We start from the raw sequence: 22,055 nt of genomic DNA on the forward strand, positions 1-22,055 counted from the left end.
AAAAGACCAAGGATCTGGCCAACAAGTATGCGAAAAATTCGAAAGTATGAGCTAGATGATGACAAATACCAAACCTAACCCAGACCTCACCGGTGTTATCCTCTAAAATACTGATCGAATCTCGGTTGAATTGACAATTTCAGTGTGGCACCACATTAATACGCGATCCTAACCAGAAAAAAAACTAGGATCTGGCCAACAAGTATGCGAAAAATGCGAAAGTATGAGGTAGATGACTGCATATACCAGACGTTACCCAGATATAACCGGTGTTATCCTCTATAGTCTTGATCAAATCCAGGTTTAATTGACTGTTTCGGTGTGGTACCACATTACTACGCGATCCAAATCAGAAAGGGCCCAGGATATGGCCATTCAAGTATGCGAAAAATGCGAAAGTATGAGCTAGATGATGGCAAATACCATACCTAACCCAGACATAACCGGCATTATCCTCTAATATATTAATGCCAACCAGGTATCATTGACTGTTTCGGTGTGGGACCACATTACTACGTGATCCTGACTAGAAAAAGACTCAGGATCTTGCCAACAAGTATGCGAAAAATGCGAAAGTATGAGCTAGATGATTGCTAATACCAGACGTAACCCAGACCTAACCGGTATTGTCCTCTAAAATATTAATCGCAACCAGGTTTAAATGACAGTTTCGGTGTGGTACCACATTACTGCGTGATCCAAATCTGAAGAAACCCAGGATCTGGCCAACAAGTATGCGAAAAATGCGAAAGTATGAGGCAGATGATTGCAAATACCAGACCTAACACAAACCTAAACGGTGTTATCCTCTAAAGTCTTGATCAAATCCAGGTTCAATTGACTGTTTCGATGTGGTACCACATTACTACGCGATCGAAATCAGAAATGGCCCAGGATCTGGCCATTCAAGTATGCGAAAAATGTGAAAGTATGAGGCAGATGATTGCAAATACCAGACCTAACCCAGACCTAACCGTTGTTATCCTCTATTGTCTTGATCAAATCCATGTTTAATTGACTGTTTCGCTGTGGTACCACGTTAATACGTGATCCTAACCAGAAAAAAAACCAGGATCTGTCCAACAAGTATGCGAAAAATGCGAAAGTATGTGCTAGATGATGGCAAATATCAAACCTAACCCAGACCTCACCGGTGTTATCCTCTAAAAGACTGATCGAATCTAGGTTGAATTGACTATTTCAGTGTGGCACCACATTAATACGTGATCCTGTCCAGAAAAAACCCAGGATCTGACCAACAAGTATGCGAAAAATGCGAAAGTATGAGCCAGATGATTGCAAATACCAGAACTAACCCAGACATAACCGGTGTTACCCTCTAAAGTCTTGATCAGATCCAGGTTTAATTGACTGTTTCGGTGTGGTACCACATTACTACGCGATCCAAATCAGAAAAGGCCCAGGATATGGCCATTCAAGTATGCGAAAAATGCGAAAGTATGAGCTAGATGATGGCAAATACCATACCTAACCCAGACATAACCGGCGTTATCCTCTAAAATATTAATTCCAACCAGATGTCATTGGCTGTTTCGGTGTGGGACCACATAACTACGTGATCCTGACTAGAAAAAAATCAGGATCTTGCCAACAAGTAAGCGAAAAATGCGAAAGTTTGAGCCAGATGATTGCAAATACCAGACGTAACACAGACATAACCGGCATCATCCTCTAAAATATTTATCGCAACCAGGTTGAAATGACAGTTTCGGTGGGATACCACATTACTACGTGATCCAAACCAGAAAAAACCCAGGATCTGACCAACAAGTATGCGAAAAATGCGAAAGTATGACCCAGATTATTGCAAATACCAGACCTAACACAAACCTAACCGGCGTTATCCTGTAAATTATTAATCGCAACCAGGTTTAATTGACTATTTCAGTGCGGTACCACATTACTACGTGATTCAAATCAGAAAAAGCCCAGGATCTGGCCTACGAGAATGAGAAAAATGCGAAAGTATGACGCAGATGATTGCAAATACCAGACCTAACCCAGGCATAATCTGCGTTATCCTATAAAATATTAATCGCAACCAGGTTTAATTGACGGGTTCAGTGTGGTACCACACTACTACGTTATTCAAATCAGAAAAAGCGCAGGATCTGGCCAACAAGTATACCAAAAATGCGGAAGTATGAGGAAGATGATTGCAAATACCAGACGTAACCCAGACCTAACCGGTATTGTCCTCTAAAATATTAATCGCAACCAGGTTTAAATGACAGTTTCGGTGTGGTACCACATTACTGCGTGATCCAAATCTGAAGAAACCCAGGATCTGGCCAACAAGTATGCGAAAAATGCGAAAGTATGAGCCAGATGATTGCAAATACCATAACTAACGCAGACCTAACCAGCGTTATCCTCTAAAATATTAATCGGAACAAGGTTTAATTGACTGTGTTAGTGTTGTACCACTTTACTACGTGATCCCAACCAGAAAAAGGACAGGATCTGGCCATTCAGGTATGCGAAAAATGCGAAAGTATGAGGCAGATTATTGCAAATACCAGACGCAACCCAGACCTTACCGGTATTATCCTCCAAAATATTAATCGCAACCAGGTTGAAATGACTGTTTCGGTGTGGTACCACATTACTACGTGATCCGAACCAGAAAAAACCCAGGATCTGACCAACAAGTATGCGAAAAATGCGAAAGTATGAGGCAGATGATTGCAAATACCAGACCTAACACAAACCTAAACGGTGTTATCCTCTAAAGTCTTGATCAAATCCAGGTTCAATTGACTGTTTCGATGTGGTACCACATTACTACGCGATCGAAATCAGAAATGGCCCAGGATCTGGCCATTCAAGTATGCGAAAAATGTGAAAGTATGAGGCAGATGATTGCAAATACCAGACCTAACCCAGACCTAACCGTTGTTATCCTCTATTGTCTTGATCAAATCCATGTTTAATTGACTGTTTCGCTGTGGTACCACGTTAATACGTGATCCTAACCAGAAAAAAACCCAGGATCTGGCCAACAAGTATGCGAAAAATGCGAAAGTATGAGCCAGATGTTTTCAAGTACCAGACCTGACCCAGATGTAACCGGCGTTATCCTATAAAATATTAATCGCAACCAGGTTGAATTGACTGTCTCAGTGTGGTACCACATTGATACGTGATCTTATCCACAAAAAGACCAAGGATCTGGCCAACAAGTATGCGAAAAATTCGAAAGTATGAGCTAGATGATGACAAATACCAAACCTAACCCAGACCTCACCGGTGTTATCCTCTAAAATACTGATCGAATCTCGGTTGAATTGACAATTTCAGTGTGGCACCACATTAATACGCGATCCTAACCAGAAAAAAAACTAGGATCTGGCCAACAAGTATGCGAAAAATGCGAAAGTATGAGGTAGATGACTGCATATACCAGACGTTACCCAGATATAACCGGTGTTATCCTCTATAGTCTTGATCAAATCCAGGTTTAATTGACTGTTTCGGTGTGGTACCACATTATTACGCGATCCAAATCAGAAAAGGCCCAGGATATGGCCATTCAAGTATGCGAAAAATGCGAAAGTATGAGCTAGATGATGGCAAATACCATACCTAACCCAGACATAACCGGCATTATCCTCTAATATATTAATGCCAACCAGGTATCATTGACTGTTTCGGTGTGGGACCACATTACTACGTGATCCTGACTAGAAAAAGACTCAGGATCTTGCCAACAAGTATGCGAAAAATGCGAAAGTATGAGCTAGATGATTGCTAACACCAGACGTAACCCAGACCTAACCGGTATTGTCCTCTAAAATATTAATCGCAACCAGGTTTAAATGACAGTTTCGGTGTGGTACCACATTAATACGTGATCCAAACCAGGAAAAACACAGGATCTGACCAACAAGTATGCGAAAAATGCGAAAGTAGGAGACAGATTACTGCAAATACCAGACCTAACACAAACCTAACAGGCGTTATCCCCTAAAAATGTTAATCACAACCAGGTTTAAATGACTGCTTCGGCGTGGTACCACATTACTGCGTGATCCAAATCTGAAGAAACCCAGGATCTGGCCAACAAGTATGCGAAAAATGTGAGAGTATGAGCCAGATGTTTGCAATTACCAGACCTAACCCAGATATATCCGGCGTTATCCTATAAAATATTGATTGAATCCAGGTTGAATTGACTATTTCACTGTGGCACCACATTAATACGAGATCCTAACCAGAAAAAACCCAGGATCTGGCCATTCAAGTATGCGAAAAATGCGAAAGTATGAGCCTGATGATTGCAAATACCAGAACAATCCCAGACATAACTGACGTTATCCTATAAAATATTAATTGCAACCAGGTTTAATTGACTGTATCAGTGTGGTACCACATTACTACGTGATTCAAATCAGAAAAAGCCCAGGATCTAGCCAACAAGTATACCAAAAATGCGAAAGTATGAGGAAGATGATTGCAAATACCAGACGTAACCCAGACCTAACCGGTGTTATCCTCTATTGTCTTGATCAAATCCATGTATAATTGACTGTTTCGGTGTGGTACCACATTACTACGCGATCCAAATCAGAAAAGGCCCAGGATCTGGCCATTCAAGTATGCGAAAAATGTGAAAGTATGAGCCTGATGATTGCAAATACCAGACGTAACCCAGACATAACCGGTGTTATCCTCTAAAGTATTAATCCCAACCAGGTATAATTGAGTGTTTCGGTGTGGGACCACATTACTACGTGATCCTGACTAGAAAAAACCTCAGGATCTTGCCAACAAGTATGCGAAAAATGCGAAAGTATGAGCCAGATGATTGCAAATACCAGACATAACATAAACCTATACGGTGTTATCCTGTATAGCATTGATCAAATCCTGGTTTGATTGACGGTTTCAGTGTGGTACCTCATTACTACGTGATTCAAATCAGAAAAAGCCCAGGATCTGGCCAACAGGAATGAGAAAGATGCGAAAGTATGAGCCAGATGATTACAAATACCAGACCTAACCCAGGGATAACCGGCGTTATCCCCTGAAATATTAATCGGAACCAGGTTTAATTGACTGTTTCGGTGTGGTACCACATTACTACCTGATTCAAATCAGAAAAAGCCCAGGATCTGGCCAACGAGAATGAGAAAAATGCGAATGTATGAGGCAGATGATTGCAAATACCAGACCTAAACCAGGCATAATCTGCGTAATCCTCTAAATTATTAATCGCAACCAGGTTGAAATGACTGTTTCGGTGTGGTACCACATTACTACGTGATCCAAACCAGAAAAATCCCAGGATCTGACCAACAAGTATGCGAAAAATGCGAAAGTATAAGCCAGATGATTGCAAATACCAGACCTAACCCAGACATAACAAGCGTTATCCTCTAAAATATTAATCGGAACAAGGTTTAATTGACTGTTTTTGTGTTGTACCACTTTACTACGTGATCCAAACCAGAAAAAGGACAGGATCTGGCTATTTAAGTATGTGAAAAGTGCGAAAGTATGAGCCTGATGATTGCAAATACCAGAACTACCCCAGACATAACTCGCGTTATCCTATAAAATATTAATCGCAACCAGGTTTAATTGGCGGTTTCAGTGTGGTACCACACTACTACGTTATTCAAATCGGAAAAAGCGCAGGATCTGGCCAACAAGTATACCAAAAATGCGAAAGTATCAGGAAGATGATTGCAAATACCAGACGTAACCCAGACCTAACCGGTATTATCCTCTAAAATATTGATCGAACCCAGGTTGATTTGACTATTTCAGTGTGGTACCACTTTAATACGTGATTCTAACCAGACAGAAACCCAGGATCTGGCCAACAAGTATGCGAAAGATGCGAAAGTATGAGGCAGATGATTGCAAATACCAGACCTAACACAAACCTAAACGGTGTTATCCTCTAAAGTCTTGATCAAATCCAGGTTCAATTGACTGTTTCGATGTGGTACCACATTACTACGCGATCCAAATCAGAAAAGGCCCAGGATCTGGCCATTCAAGTATGCGAAACATGTGAAAGTATGTGCCGGATGATTGCAAATACCAGAACTATCCCATACATAACAGGCGTTATCCTATAAAATATTAATCGCAACTAGGTTTAAATGACCGTTTCGGCGTGGTACGACATTACTACGTGATCCAAACCAGGAATAACCCAGGATCTCACCAACAAGTATGCGAAAAATGCGAAAGTATGAGCCAGATGATTGCAAATACCAGACCTAACACAAACCCATACGGTGTTATTCTCTAAAGCATTGATCAAATCCTGGTTTGATTGACGGTTTCAGTGTGTACCACATTACTACGTGATTCAAATCAGAAAAAGCCCAGGTTCTGGCCAACAAGAATGAGAAAAATGCGAAGGCATGAGCCAGAAGATTACAAATACCAGACCTAACCCAGAGATAACCGGCGTTATCCTCTAAAATATTAAACGGAACCAGGTTTAATTGACTGTTTCGGTGTGGAACCACATTTCTACGTGATCCAAACGTGAAAAAGCCCAGGATCTGGCCATTCAAGTATGCGAAAAATGCGAAATTATGAGCTAGATAACTGCAAATACCATAACTAACCCAGACATAAACGGCGTTATCCTCTAAAATATTAATCCTAACCAGGTATAATTGACTGTTTCACTGTGGTACCACATTACTACGCGATCCAAATCGGAAAAGGCCCAGGATCTGGCCATTCAAGTATGCGAAAAATATGAAAGTATGAGCTAGATGATGGCAAATACCATACCTAACCCAGACATAACCGGTGTTATCCTCTAAAGTATTAATCCCAACCAGGTATAATTGACTGTTTCGGTGTGGGACCACATTACTACGTGATCCTGACTAGAAAAAAACTCAGGATCTTGCCAACAAGTATGCGAAAAATGCGAAAGTATGAGCCAGATGATTGCAAATACCAGACCTAACATAAACCTATACGGTGTTATCCTCTAAAGCATTGATCAAATCCTGGTTTGATTGACGGTTTCAGTGTGGTACCTCATTACTACGTGATTCAAATCAGAAAAAGCCCAGGATCTGGCCAACAGGAATGAGAAAGATGCGAAAGTATGAGCCAGATGATTACAATTACCAGACCTAACCCAGGGATAACCGGCGTTATCCCCTGAAATATTAACCGGAACCAGGTTTAATTGACTGTTTCGGTGTGGTACCACATTACTACGTGTTTGAAATCAGAAAAAGCCCAGGATTTGGCCAACGAGAATGAGAAAAATGCGAAAGTATGAGGAAGATGATTGCAAATACCAGACGTAACCCAGACCTAACCGGTGTTATCCTCTATTGTCTTGATCAAATCCATGTAGAATTGACTGTTTCGGTGTGGTACCACATTACTACGCGATCCAAATCAGAAAAGGCCCAGGATCTGGCCATTCAGGTATGCGAAAAATGTGAAAGTATGAGCCTGATGATTGCAAATACCAGAACTAACCCAGACATAACCAGCGTTATCCTCTAAAATATTAATCGGAACAAGGTTTAATTGACCGTTCCAGTGTGCTACCCCTTTACTACGTGATCCAAACCAGAAAAAGGACAGGATCTGGCCATTCAAGTATGCGAAAAATGCGAAAGTATGAGGAAGATGACTGCAAATACCAGACGTAACCCAGACCTAACCGGTGTTAGCCTCTAAAATATTAATCGCAACCAGGTTGAAATGACTGTTTCGGTGTGGTACCACATTACTACGTGATCCGAACCAGAAAAAACCCAGGATCTGACCAACAAGTATGCGAAAAATGCGAAAGTATGAGGCAGATGATTGCAAATACCAGACCTAACACAAACCTAAACGGTGTTATCCTCTAAAGTCTTGATCAAATCCAGGTTCAATTGACTGTTTCGATGTGGTACCACATTACTACGCGATCGAAATCAGAAATGGCCCAGGATCTGGCCATTCAAGTATGCGAAAAATGTGAAAGTATGAGGCAGATGATTGCAAATACCAGACCTAACCCAGACCTAACCGTTGTTATCCTCTATTGTCTTGATCAAATCCATGTTTAATTGACTGTTTCGCTGTGGTACCACGTTAATACGTGATCCTAACCAGAAAAAAAACCAGGATCTGTCCAACAAGTATGCGAAAAATGCGAAAGTATGTGCTAGATGATGGCAAATATCAAACCTAACCCAGACCTCACCGGTGTTATCCTCTAAAAGACTGATCGAATCTAGGTTGAATTGACTATTTCAGTGTGGCACCACATTAATACGTGATCCTGTCCAGAAAAAACCCAGGATCTGACCAACAAGTATGCGAAAAATGCGAAAGTATGAGCCAGATGATTGCAAATACCAGAACTAACCCAGACATAACCGGTGTTACCCTCTAAAGTCTTGATCAGATCCAGGTTTAATTGACTGTTTCGGTGTGGTACCACATTACTACGCGATCCAAATCAGAAAAGGCCCAGGATATGGCCATTCAAGTATGCGAAAAATGCGAAAGTATGAGCTAGATGATGGCAAATACCATACCTAACCCAGACATAACCGGCGTTATCCTCTAAAATATTAATTCCAACCAGATGTCATTGACTGTTTCGGTGTGGGACCACATAACTACGTGATCCTGACTAGAAAAAAATCAGGATCTTGCCAACAAGTAAGCGAAAAATGCGAAAGTTTGAGCCAGATGATTGCAAATACCAGACGTAACACAGACATAACCGGCATCATCCTCTAAAATATTTATCGCAACCAGGTTGAAATGACAGTTTCGGTGGGATACCACATTACTACGTGATCCAAACCAGAAAAAACCCAGGATCTGACCAACAAGTATGCGAAAAATGCGAAAGTATGACCCAGATTATTGCAAATACCAGACCTAACACAAACCTAACCGGCGTTATCCTGTAAATTATTAATCGCAACCAGGTTTAATTGACTATTTCAGTGCGGTACCACATTACTACGTGATTCAAATCAGAAAAAGCCCAGGATCTGGCCTACGAGAATGAGAAAAATGCGAAAGTATGACGCAGATGATTGCAAATACCAGACCTAACCCAGGCATAATCTGCGTTATCCTATAAAATATTAATCGCAACCAGGTTTAATTGACGGGTTCAGTGTGGTACCACACTACTACGTTATTCAAATCAGAAAAAGCGCAGGATCTGGCCAACAAGTATACCAAAAATGCGGAAGTATGAGGAAGATGATTGCAAATACCAGACGTAACCCAGACCTAACCGGTATTGTCCTCTAAAATATTAATCGCAACCAGGTTTAAATGACAGTTTCGGTGTGGTACCACATTACTGCGTGATCCAAATCTGAAGAAACCCAGGATCTGGCCAACAAGTATGCGAAAAATGCGAAAGTATGAGCCAGATGATTGCAAATACCATAACTAACGCAGACCTAACCAGCGTTATCCTCTAAAATATTAATCGGAACAAGGTTTAATTGACTGTGTTAGTGTTGTACCACTTTACTACGTGATCCCAACCAGAAAAAGGACAGGATCTGGCCATTCAGGTATGCGAAAAATGCGAAAGTATGAGGCAGATTATTGCAAATACCAGACGCAACCCAGACTTTACCGGTATTATCCTCCAAAATATTAATCGCAACCAGGTTGAAATGACTGTTTCGGTGTGGTACCACATTACTACGTGATCCGAACCAGAAAAAACCCAGGATCTGACCAACAAGTATGCGAAAAATGCGAAAGTATGAGGCAGATGATTGCAAATACCAGACCTAACACAAACCTAAACGGTGTTATCCTCTAAAGTCTTGATCAAATCCAGGTTCAATTGACTGTTTCGATGTGGTACCACATTACTACGCGATCGAAATCAGAAATGGCCCAGGATCTGGCCATTCAAGTATGCGAAAAATGTGAAAGTATGAGGCAGATGATTGCAAATACCAGACCTAACCCAGACCTAACCGTTGTTATCCTCTATTGTCTTGATCAAATCCATGTTTAATTGACTGTTTCGCTGTGGTACCACGTTAATACGTGATCCTAACCAGAAAAAAACCCAGGATCTGGCCAACAAGTATGCGAAAAATGCGAAAGTATGAGCCAGATGTTTTCAAGTACCAGACCTGACCCAGATGTAACCGGCGTTATCCTATAAAATATTAATCGCAACCAGGTTGAATTGACTGTCTCAGTGTGGTACCACATTGATACGTGATCTTATCCACAAAAAGACCAAGGATCTGGCCAACAAGTATGCGAAAAATTCGAAAGTATGAGCTAGATGATGACAAATACCAAACCTAACCCAGACCTCACCGGTGTTATCCTCTAAAATACTGATCGAATCTCGGTTGAATTGACAATTTCAGTGTGGCACCACATTAATACGCGATCCTAACCAGAAAAAAAACTAGGATCTGGCCAACAAGTATGCGAAAAATGCGAAAGTATGAGGTAGATGACTGCATATACCAGACGTTACCCAGATATAACCGGTGTTATCCTCTATAGTCTTGATCAAATCCAGGTTTAATTGACTGTTTCGGTGTGGTACCACATTATTACGCGATCCAAATCAGAAAAGGCCCAGGATATGGCCATTCAAGTATGCGAAAAATGCGAAAGTATGAGCTAGATGATGGCAAATACCATACCTAACCCAGACATAACCGGCATTATCCTCTAATATATTAATGCCAACCAGGTATCATTGACTGTTTCGGTGTGGGACCACATTACTACGTGATCCTGACTAGAAAAAGACTCAGGATCTTGCCAACAAGTATGCGAAAAATGCGAAAGTATGAGCTAGATGATTGCTAATACCAGACGTAACCCAGACCTAACCGGTATTGTCCTCTAAAATATTAATCGCAACCAGGTTTAAATGACAGTTTCGGTGTGGTACCACATTAATACGTGATCCAAACCAGGAAAAACACAGGATCTGACCAACAAGTATGCGAAAAATGCGAAAGTAGGAGACAGATTATTGCAAATACCAGACCTAACACAAACCTAACAGGCGTTATCCCCTAAAAATGTTAATCACAACCAGGTTTAAATGACTGCTTCGGCGTGGTACCACATTACTGCGTGATCCAAATCTGAAGAAACCCAGGATCTGGCCAACAAGTATGCGAAAAATGTGAAAGTATGAGCCAGATGTTTGCAATTACCAGACCTAACCCAGATATATCCGGCGTTATCCTATAAAATATTGATTGAATCCAGGTTGAATTGACTATTTCACTGTGGCACCACATTAATACGAGATCCTAACCAGAAAAAACCCAGGATCTGGCCATTCAAGTATGCGAAAAATGCGAAAGTATGAGCCTGATGATTGCAAATACCAGAACAATCCCAGACATAACTGACGTTATCCTATAAAATATTAATTGCAACCAGGTTTAATTGACTGTATCAGTGTGGTACCACATTACTACGTGATTCAAATCAGAAAAAGCCCAGGATCTAGCCAACAAGTATACCAAAAATGCGAAAGTATGAGGAAGATGATTGCAAATACCAGACGTAACCCAGACCTAACCGGTGTTATCCTCTATTGTCTTGATCAAATCCATGTATAATTGACTGTTTCGGTGTGGTACCACATTACTACGCGATCCAAATCAGAAAAGGCCCAGGATCTGGCCATTCAAGTATGCGAAAAATGTGAAAGTATGAGCCTGATGATTGCAAATACCAGACGTAACCCAGACATAACCGGTGTTATCCTCTAAAGTATTAATCCCAACCAGGTATAATTGAGTGTTTCGGTGTGGGACCACATTACTACGTGATCCTGACTAGAAAAAACCTCAGGATCTTGCCAACAAGTATGCGAAAAATGCGAAAGTATGAGCCAGATGATTGCAAATACCAGACATAACATAAACCTATACGGTGTTATCCTGTATAGCATTGACCAAATCCTGGTTTGATTGACGGTTTCAGTGTGGTACCACATTACTACGTGATTCAAATCAGAAAAAGCCCAGGATCTGGCCAACAAGAATGAGAAAGATGCGAAAGTATGAGCCAGATGATTACAAATACCAGACCTAACCCAGGGATAACCGGCGTTATCCCCTGAAATATTAATCGGAACCAGGTTTAATTGACTGTTTCGGTGTGGTACCACATTACTACCTGATTCAAATCAGAAAAAGCCCAGGATCTGGCCAACGAGAATGAGAAAAATGCGAATGTATGAGGCAGATGATTGCAAATACCAGACCTAAACCAGGCATAATCTGCGTAATCCTCTAAATTATTAATCGCAACCAGGTTGAAATGACTGTTTCGGTGTGGTACCACATTACTACGTGATCCAAACCAGAAAAATCCCAGGATCTGACCAACAAGTATGCGAAAAATGCGAAAGTATAAGCCAGATGATTGCAAATACCAGACCTAACCCAGACATAACAAGCGTTATCCTCTAAAATATTAATCGGAACAAGGTTTAATTGACTGTTTTTGTGTTGTACCACTTTACTACGTGATCCAAACCAGAAAAAGGACAGGATCTGGCTATTTAAGTATGTGAAAAGTGCGAAAGTATGAGCCTGATGATTGCAAATACCAGAACTACCCCAGACATAACTCGCGTTATCCTATAAAATATTAATCGCAACCAGGTTTAATTGGCGGTTTCAGTGTGGTACCACACTACTACGTTATTCAAATCGGAAAAAGCGCAGGATCTGGCCAACAAGTATACCAAAAATGCGAAAGTATCAGGAAGATGATTGCAAATACCAGACGTAACCCAGACCTAACCGGTATTATCCTCTAAAATATTGATCGAACCCAGGTTGATTTGACTATTTCAGTGTGGTACCACTTTAATACGTGATTCTAACCAGACAGAAACCCAGGATCTGGCCAACAAGTATGCGAAAGATGCGAAAGTATGAGGCAGATGATTGCAAATACCAGACCTAACACAAACCTAAACGGTGTTATCCTCTAAAGTCTTGATCAAATCCAGGTTCAATTGACTGTTTCGATGTGGTACCACATTACTACGCGATCCAAATCAGAAAAGGCCCAGGATCTGGCCATTCAAGTATGCGAAACATGTGAAAGTATGTGCCGGATGATTGCAAATACCAGAACTATCCCATACATAACAGGCGTTATCCTATAAAATATTAATCGCAACTAGGTTTAAATGACCGTTTCGGCGTGGTACGACATTACTACGTGATCCAAACCAGGAATAACCCAGGATCTCACCAACAAGTATGCGAAAAATGCGAAAGTATGAGCCAGATGATTGCAAATACCAGACCTAACACAAACCCATACGGTGTTATTCTCTAAAGCATTGATCAAATCCTGGTTTGATTGACGGTTTCAGTGTGTACCACATTACTACGTGATTCAAATCAGAAAAAGCCCAGGTTCTGGCCAACAAGAATGAGAAAAATGCGAAGGCATGAGCCAGAAGATTACAAATACCAGACCTAACCCAGAGATAACCGGCGTTATCCTCTAAAATATTAAACGGAACCAGGTTTAATTGACTGTTTCGGTGTGGAACCACATTTCTACGTGATCCAAACGTGAAAAAGCCCAGGATCTGGCCATTCAAGTATGCGAAAAATGCGAAATTATGAGCTAGATAACTGCAAATACCATAACTAACCCAGACATAAACGGCGTTATCCTCTAAAATATTAATCCTAACCAGGTATAATTGACTGTTTCACTGTGGTACCACATTACTACGCGATCCAAATCGGAAAAGGCCCAGGATCTGGCCATTCAAGTATGCGAAAAATATGAAAGTATGAGCTAGATGATGGCAAATACCATACCTAACCCAGACATAACCGGTGTTATCCTCTAAAGTATTAATCCCAACCAGGTATAATTGACTGTTTCGGTGTGGGACCACATTACTACGTGATCCTGACTAGAAAAAAACTCAGGATCTTGCCAACAAGTATGCGAAAAATGCGAAAGTATGAGCCAGATGATTGCAAATACCAGACCTAACATAAACCTATACGGTGTTATCCTCTAAAGCATTGATCAAATCCTGGTTTGATTGACGGTTTCAGTGTGGTACCTCATTACTACGTGATTCAAATCAGAAAAAGCCCAGGATCTGGCCAACAGGAATGAGAAAGATGCGAAAGTATGAGCCAGATGATTACAATTACCAGACCTAACCCAGGGATAACCGGCGTTATCCCCTGAAATATTAACCGGAACCAGGTTTAATTGACTGTTTCGGTGTGGTACCACATTACTACGTGTTTGAAATCAGAAAAAGCCCAGGATTTGGCCAACGAGAATGAGAAAAATGCGAAAGTATGAGGAAGATGATTGCAAATACCAGACGTAACCCAGACCTAACCGGTGTTATCCTCTATTGTCTTGATCAAATCCATGTAGAATTGACTGTTTCGGTGTGGTACCACATTACTACGCGATCCAAATCAGAAAAGGCCCAGGATCTGGCCATTCAGGTATGCGAAAAATGTGAAAGTATGAGCCTGATGATTGCAAATACCAGAACTAACCCAGACATAACCAGCGTTATCCTCTAAAATATTAATCGGAACAAGGTTTAATTGACCGTTCCAGTGTGCTACCCCTTTACTACGTGATCCAAACCAGAAAAAGGACAGGATCTGGCCATTCAAGTATGCGAAAAATGCGAAAGTATGAGGAAGATGACTGCAAATACCAGACGTAACCCAGACCTAACCGGTGTTAGCCTCTAAAATATTAATCGCAACCAGGTTGAAATGACTGTTTCGGTGTGGTACCACATTACTACGTGATCCGAACCAGAAAAAACCCAGGATCTGACCAACAAGTATGCGAAAAATGCGAAAGTATGAGGCAGATGATTGCAAATACCAGACCTAACACAAACCTAAACGGTGTTATCCTCTAAAGTCTTGATCAAATCCAGGTTCAATTGACTGTTTCGATGTGGTACCACATTACTACGCGATCGAAATCAGAAATGGCCCAGGATCTGGCCATTCAAGTATGCGAAAAATGTGAAAGTATGAGGCAGATGATTGCAAATACCAGACCTAACCCAGACCTAACCGTTGTTATCCTCTATTGTCTTGATCAAATCCATGTTTAATTGACTGTTTCGCTGTGGTACCACGTTAATACGTGATCCTAACCAGAAAAAAAACCAGGATCTGTCCAACAAGTATGCGAAAAATGCGAAAGTATGTGCTAGATGATGGCAAATATCAAACCTAACCCAGACCTCACCGGTGTTATCCTCTAAAAGACTGATCGAATCTAGGTTGAATTGACTATTTCAGTGTGGCACCACATTAATACGTGATCCTGTCCAGAAAAAACCCAGGATCTGACCAACAAGTATGCGAAAAATGCGAAAGTATGAGCCAGATGATTGCAAATACCAGAACTAACCCAGACATAACCGGTGTTACCCTCTAAAGTCTTGATCAGATCCAGGTTTAATTGACTGTTTCGGTGTGGTACCACATTACTACGCGATCCAAATCAGAAAAGGCCCAGGATATGGCCATTCAAGTATGCGAAAAATGCGAAAGTATGAGCTAGATGATGGCAAATACCATACCTAACCCAGACATAACCGGCGTTATCCTCTAAAATATTAATTCCAACCAGATGTCATTGACTGTTTCGGTGTGGGACCACATAACTACGTGATCCTGACTAGAAAAAAATCAGGATCTTGCCAACAAGTAAGCGAAAAATGCGAAAGTTTGAGCCAGATGATTGCAAATACCAGACGTAACACAGACATAACCGGCATCATCCTCTAAAATATTTATCGCAACCAGGTTGAAATGACAGTTTCGGTGGGATACCACATTACTACGTGATCCAAACCAGAAAAAACCCAGGATCTGACCAACAAGTATGCGAAAAATGCGAAAGTATGACCCAGATTATTGCAAATACCAGACCTAACACAAACCTAACCGGCGTTATCCTGTAAATTATTAATCGCAACCAGGTTTAATTGACTATTTCAGTGCGGTACCACATTACTACGTGATTCAAATCAGAAAAAGCCCAGGATCTGGCCTACGAGAATGAGAAAAATGCGAAAGTATGACGCAGATGATTGCAAATACCAGACCTAACCCAGGCATAATCTGCGTTATCCTATAAAATATTAATCGCAACCAGGTTTAATTGACGGGTTCAGTGTGGTACCACACTACTACGTTATTCAAATCAGAAAAAGCGCAGGATCTGGCCAACAAGTATACCAAAAATGCGGAAGTATGAGGAAGATGATTGCAAATACCAGACGTAACCCAGACCTAACCGGTATTGTCCTCTAAAATATTAATCGCAACCAGGTTTAAATGACAGTTTCGGTGTGGTACCACATTACTGCGTGATCCAAATCTGAAGAAACCCAGGATCTGGCCAACAAGTATGCGAAAAATGCGAAAGTATGAGCCAGATGATTGCAAATACCATAACTAACGCAGACCTAACCAGCGTTATCCTCTAAAATATTAATCGGAACAAGGTTTAATTGACTGTGTTAGTGTTGTACCACTTTACTACGTGATCCCAACCAGAAAAAGGACAGGATCTGGCCATTCAGGTATGCGAAAAATGCGAAAGTATGAGGCAGATTATTGCAAATACCAGACGCAACCCAGACCTTACCGGTATTATCCTCCAAAATATTAATCGCAACCAGGTTGAAATGACTGTTTCGGTGTGGTACCACATTACTACGTGATCCGAACCAGAAAAAACCCAGGATCTGACCAACAAGTATGCGAAAAATGCGAAAGTATGAGGCAGATGATTGCAAATACCAGACCTAACACAAACCTAAACGGTGTTATCCTCTAAAGTCTTGATCAAATCCAGGTTCAATTGACTGTTTCGATGTGGTACCACATTACTACGCGATCGAAATCAGAAATGGCCCAGGATCTGGCCATTCAAGTATGCGAAAAATGTGAAAGTATGAGGCAGATGATTGCAAATACCAGACCTAACCCAGACCTAACCGTTGTTATCCTCTATTGTCTTGATCAAATCCATGTTTAATTGACTGTTTCGCTGTGGTACCACGTTAATACGTGATCCTAACCAGAAAAAAACCCAGGATCTGGCCAACAAGTATGCGAAAAATGCGAAAGTATGAGCCAGATGTTTTCAAGTACCAGACCTGACCCAGATGTAACTGGCGTTATCCTATAAAATATTAATCGCAACCAGGTTGAATTGACTGTCTCAGTGTGGTACCACATTGATACGTGATCTTATCCACAAAAAGACCAAGGATCTGGCCAACAAGTATGCGAAAAATTCGAAAGTATGAGCTAGATGATGACAAATACCAAACCTAACCCAGACCTCACCGGTGTTATCCTCTAAAATACTGATCGAATCTCGGTTGAATTGACAATTTCAGTGTGGCACCACATTAATACGCGATCCTAACCAGAAAAAAAACTAGGATCTGGCCAACAAGTATGCGAAAAATGCGAAAGTATGAGGTAGATGACTGCATATACCAGTCGTTACCCAGATATAACCGGTGTTATCCTCTATAGTCTTGATCAAATCCAGGTTTAATTGACTGTTTCGGTGTGGTACCACATTATTACGCGATCCAAATCAGAAAAGGCCCAGGATATGGCCATTCAAGTATGCGAAAAATGCGAAAGTATGAGCTAGATGATGGCAAATACCATACCTAACCCAGACATAACCGGCATTATCCTCTAATATATTAATGCCAACCAGGTATCATTGACTGTTTCGGTGTGGGACCACATTACTACGTGATCCTGACTAGAAAAAGACTCAGGATCTTGCCAACAAGTATGCGAAAAATGCGAAAGTATGAGCTAGATGATTGCTAATACCAGACGTAACCCAGACCTAACCGGTATTGTCCTCTAAAATATTAATCGCAACCAGGTTTAAATGACAGTTTCGGTGTGGTACCACATTAATACGTGATCCAAACCAGGAAAAACACAGGATCTGACCAACAAGTATGCGAAAAATGCGAAAGTAGGAGACAGATTATTGCAAATACCAGACCTAACACAAACCTAACAGGCGTTATCCCCTAAAAATGTTAATCACAACCAGGTTTAAATGACTGCTTCGGCGTGGTACCACATTACTGCGTGATCCAAATCTGAAGAAACCCAGGATCTGGCCAACAAGTATGCGAAAAATGTGAAAGTATGAGCCAGATGTTTGCAATTACCAGACCTAACCCAGATATATCCGGCGTTATCCTATAAAATATTGATTGAATCCAGGTTGAATTGACTATTTCACTGTGGCACCACATTAATACGAGATCCTAACCAGAAAAAACCCAGGATCTGGCCATTCAAGTATGCGAAAAATGCGAAAGTATGAGCCTGATGATTGCAAATACCAGAACAATCCCAGACATAACTGACGTTATCCTATAAAATATTAATTGCAACCAGGTTTAATTGACTGTATCAGTGTGGTACCACATTACTACGTGATTCAAATCAGAAAAAGCCCAGGATCTAGCCAACAAGTATACCAAAAATGCGAAAGTATGAGGAAGATGATTGCAAATACCAGACGTAACCCAGACCTAACCGGTGTTATCCTCTATTGTCTTGATCAAATCCATGTATAATTGACTGTTTCGGTGTGGTACCACATTACTACGCGATCCAAATCAGAAAAGGCCCAGGATCTGGCCATTCAAGTATGCGAAAAATGTGAAAGTATGAGCCTGATGATTGCAAATACCAGACGTAACCCAGACATAACCGGTGTTATCCTCTAAAGTATTAATCCCAACCAGGTATAATTGAGTGTTTCGGTGTGGGACCACATTACTACGTGATCCTGACTAGAAAAAACCTCAGGATCTTGCCAACAAGTATGCGAAAAATGCGAAAGTATGAGCCAGATGATTGCAAATACCAGACATAACATAAACCTATACGGTGTTATCCTGTATAGCATTGACCAAATCCTGGTTTGATTGACGGTTTCAGTGTGGTACCACATTACTACGTGATTCAAATCAGAAAAAGCCCAGGATCTGGCCAACAAGAATGAGAAAGATGCGAAAGTATGAGCCAGATGATTACAAATACCAGACCTAACCCAGGGATAACCGGCGTTATCCCCTGAAATATTAATCGGAACCAGGTTTAATTGACTGTTTCGGTGTGGTACCACATTACTACCTGATTCAAATCAGAAAAAGCCCAGGATCTGGCCAACGAGAATGAGAAAAATGCGAATGTATGAGGCAGATGATTGCAAATACCAGACCTAAACCAGGCATAATCTGCGTTATCCTATAAAATATTAATCGCAACCAGGTTTAATTGACGGGTTCAGTGTGGTACCACACTACTACGTTATTCAAATCAGAAAAAGCGCAGGATCTGGCCAACAAGTATACCAAAAATGCGGAAGTATGAGGAAGATGATTGCAAATACCAGACGTAACACAGACATAACCGGCATCATCCTCTAAAATATTTATCGCAACCAGGTTGAAATGACAGTTTCGGTGGGATACCACATTACTACGTGATCCAAACCAGAAAAAACCCAGGATCTGACCAACAAGTAAGCGAAAAATGCGAAAGTTTGAGCCAGATGATTGCAAATACCAGACGTAACACAGACATAACCGGCATCATCCTCTAAAATATTTATCGCAACCAGGTTGAAATGACAGTTTCGGTGGGATACCACATTACTACGTGATCCAAACCAGAAAAAACCCAGGATCTGACCAACAAGTATGCGAAAAATGCGAAAGTATGACCCAGATTATTGCAAATACCAGACCTAACACAAACCTAACCGGCGTTATCCTGTAAATTATTAATCGCAACCAGGTTTAATTGACTATTTCAGTGCGGTACCACATTACTACGTGATTCAAATCAGAAAAAGCCCAGGATCTGGCCTACGAGAATGAGAAAAATGCGAAAGTATGACGCAGATGATTGCAAATACCAGACCTAACCCAGGCATAATCTGCGTTATCCTATAAAATATTAATCGCAACCAGGTTTAATTGACGGGTTCAGTGTGGTACCACACTACTACGTTATTCAAATCAGAAAAAGCGCAGGATCTGGCCAACAAGTATACCAAAAATGCGGAAGTATGAGGAAGATGATTGCAAATACCAGACGTAACCCAGACCTAACCGGTATTGTCCTCTAAAATATTAATCGCAACCAGGTTTAAATGACAGTTTCGGTGTGGTACCACATTACTGCGTGATCCAAATCTGAAGAAACCCAGGATCTGGCCAACAAGTATGCGAAAAATGCGAAAGTATGAGCCAGATGATTGCAAATACCATAACTAACGCAGACCTAACCAGCGTTATCCTCTAAAATATTAATCGGAACAAGGTTTAATTGACTGTGTTAGTGTTGTACCACTTTACTACGTGATCCCAACCAGAAAAAGGACAGGATCTGGCCATTCAGGTATGCGAAAAATGCGAAAGTATGAGGCAGATTATTGCAAATACCAGACGCAACCCAGACCTTACCGGTATTATCCTCCAAAATATTAATCGCAACCAGGTTGAAATGACTGTTTCGGTGTGGTACCACATTACTACGTGATCCGAACCAGAAAAAACCCAGGATCTGACCAACAAGTATGCGAAAAATGCGAAAGTATGAGGCAGATGATTGCAAATACCAGACCTAACACAAACCTAAACGGTGTTATCCTCTAAAGTCTTGATCAAATCCAGGTTCAATTGACTGTTTCGATGTGGTACCACATTACTACGCGATCGAAATCAGAAATGGCCCAGGATCTGGCCATTCAAGTATGCGAAAAATGTGAAAGTATGAGGCAGATGATTGCAAATACCAGACCTAACCCAGACCTAACCGTTGTTATCCTCTATTGTCTTGATCAAATCCATGTTTAATTGACTGTTTCGCTGTGGTACCACGTTAATACGTGATCCTAACCAGAAAAAAACCCAGGATCTGGCCAACAAGTATGCGAAAAATGCGAAAGTATGAGCCAGATGTTTTCAAGTACCAGACCTGACCCAGATGTAACCGGCGTTATCCTATAAAATATTAATCGCAACCAGGTTGAATTGACTGTCTCAGTGTGGTACCACATTGATACGTGATCTTATCCACAAAAAGACCAAGGATCTGGCCAACAAGTATGCGAAAAATTCGAAAGTATGAGCTAGATGATGACAAATACCAAACCTAACCCAGACCTCACCGGTGTTATCCTCTAAAATACTGATCGAATCTCGGTTGAATTGACAATTTCAGTGTGGCACCACATTAATACGCGATCCTAACCAGAAAAAAAACTAGGATCTGGCCAACAAGTATGCGAAAAATGCGAAAGTATGAGGTAGATGACTGCATATACCAGACGTTACCCAGATATAACCGGTGTTATCCTCTATAGTCTTGATCAAATCCAGGTTTAATTGACTGTTTCGGTGTGGTACCACATTATTACGCGATCCAAATCAGAAAAGGCCCAGGATATGGCCATTCAAGTATGCGAAAAATGCGAAAGTATGAGCTAGATGATGGCAAATACCATACCTAACCCAGACATAACCGGCATTATCCTCTAATATATTAATGCCAACCAGGTATCATTGACTGTTTCGGTGTGGGACCACATTACTACGTGATCCTGACTAGAAAAAGACTCAGGATCTTGCCAACGAGTATGCGAAAAATGCGAAAGTATGAGCTAGATGATTGCTAATACCAGACGTAACCCAGACCTAACCGGTATTGTCCTCTAAAATATTAATCGCAACCAGGTTTAAATGACAGTTTCGGTGTGGTACCACATTAATACGTGATCCAAACCAGGAAAAACACAGGATCTGACCAACAAGTATGCGAAAAATGCGAAAGTAGGAGACAGATTATTGCAAATACCAGACCTAACACAAACCTAACAGGCGTTATCCCCTAAAAATGTTAATCACAACCAGGTTTAAATGACTGCTTCGGCGTGGTACCACATTACTGCGT

Source organism: Colletes latitarsis, chromosome 4, assembly GCF_051014445.1.
Source record: "Colletes latitarsis isolate SP2378_abdomen chromosome 4, iyColLati1, whole genome shotgun sequence".
Taxonomy (NCBI): Eukaryota; Metazoa; Arthropoda; class Insecta; order Hymenoptera; family Colletidae; genus Colletes; species Colletes latitarsis.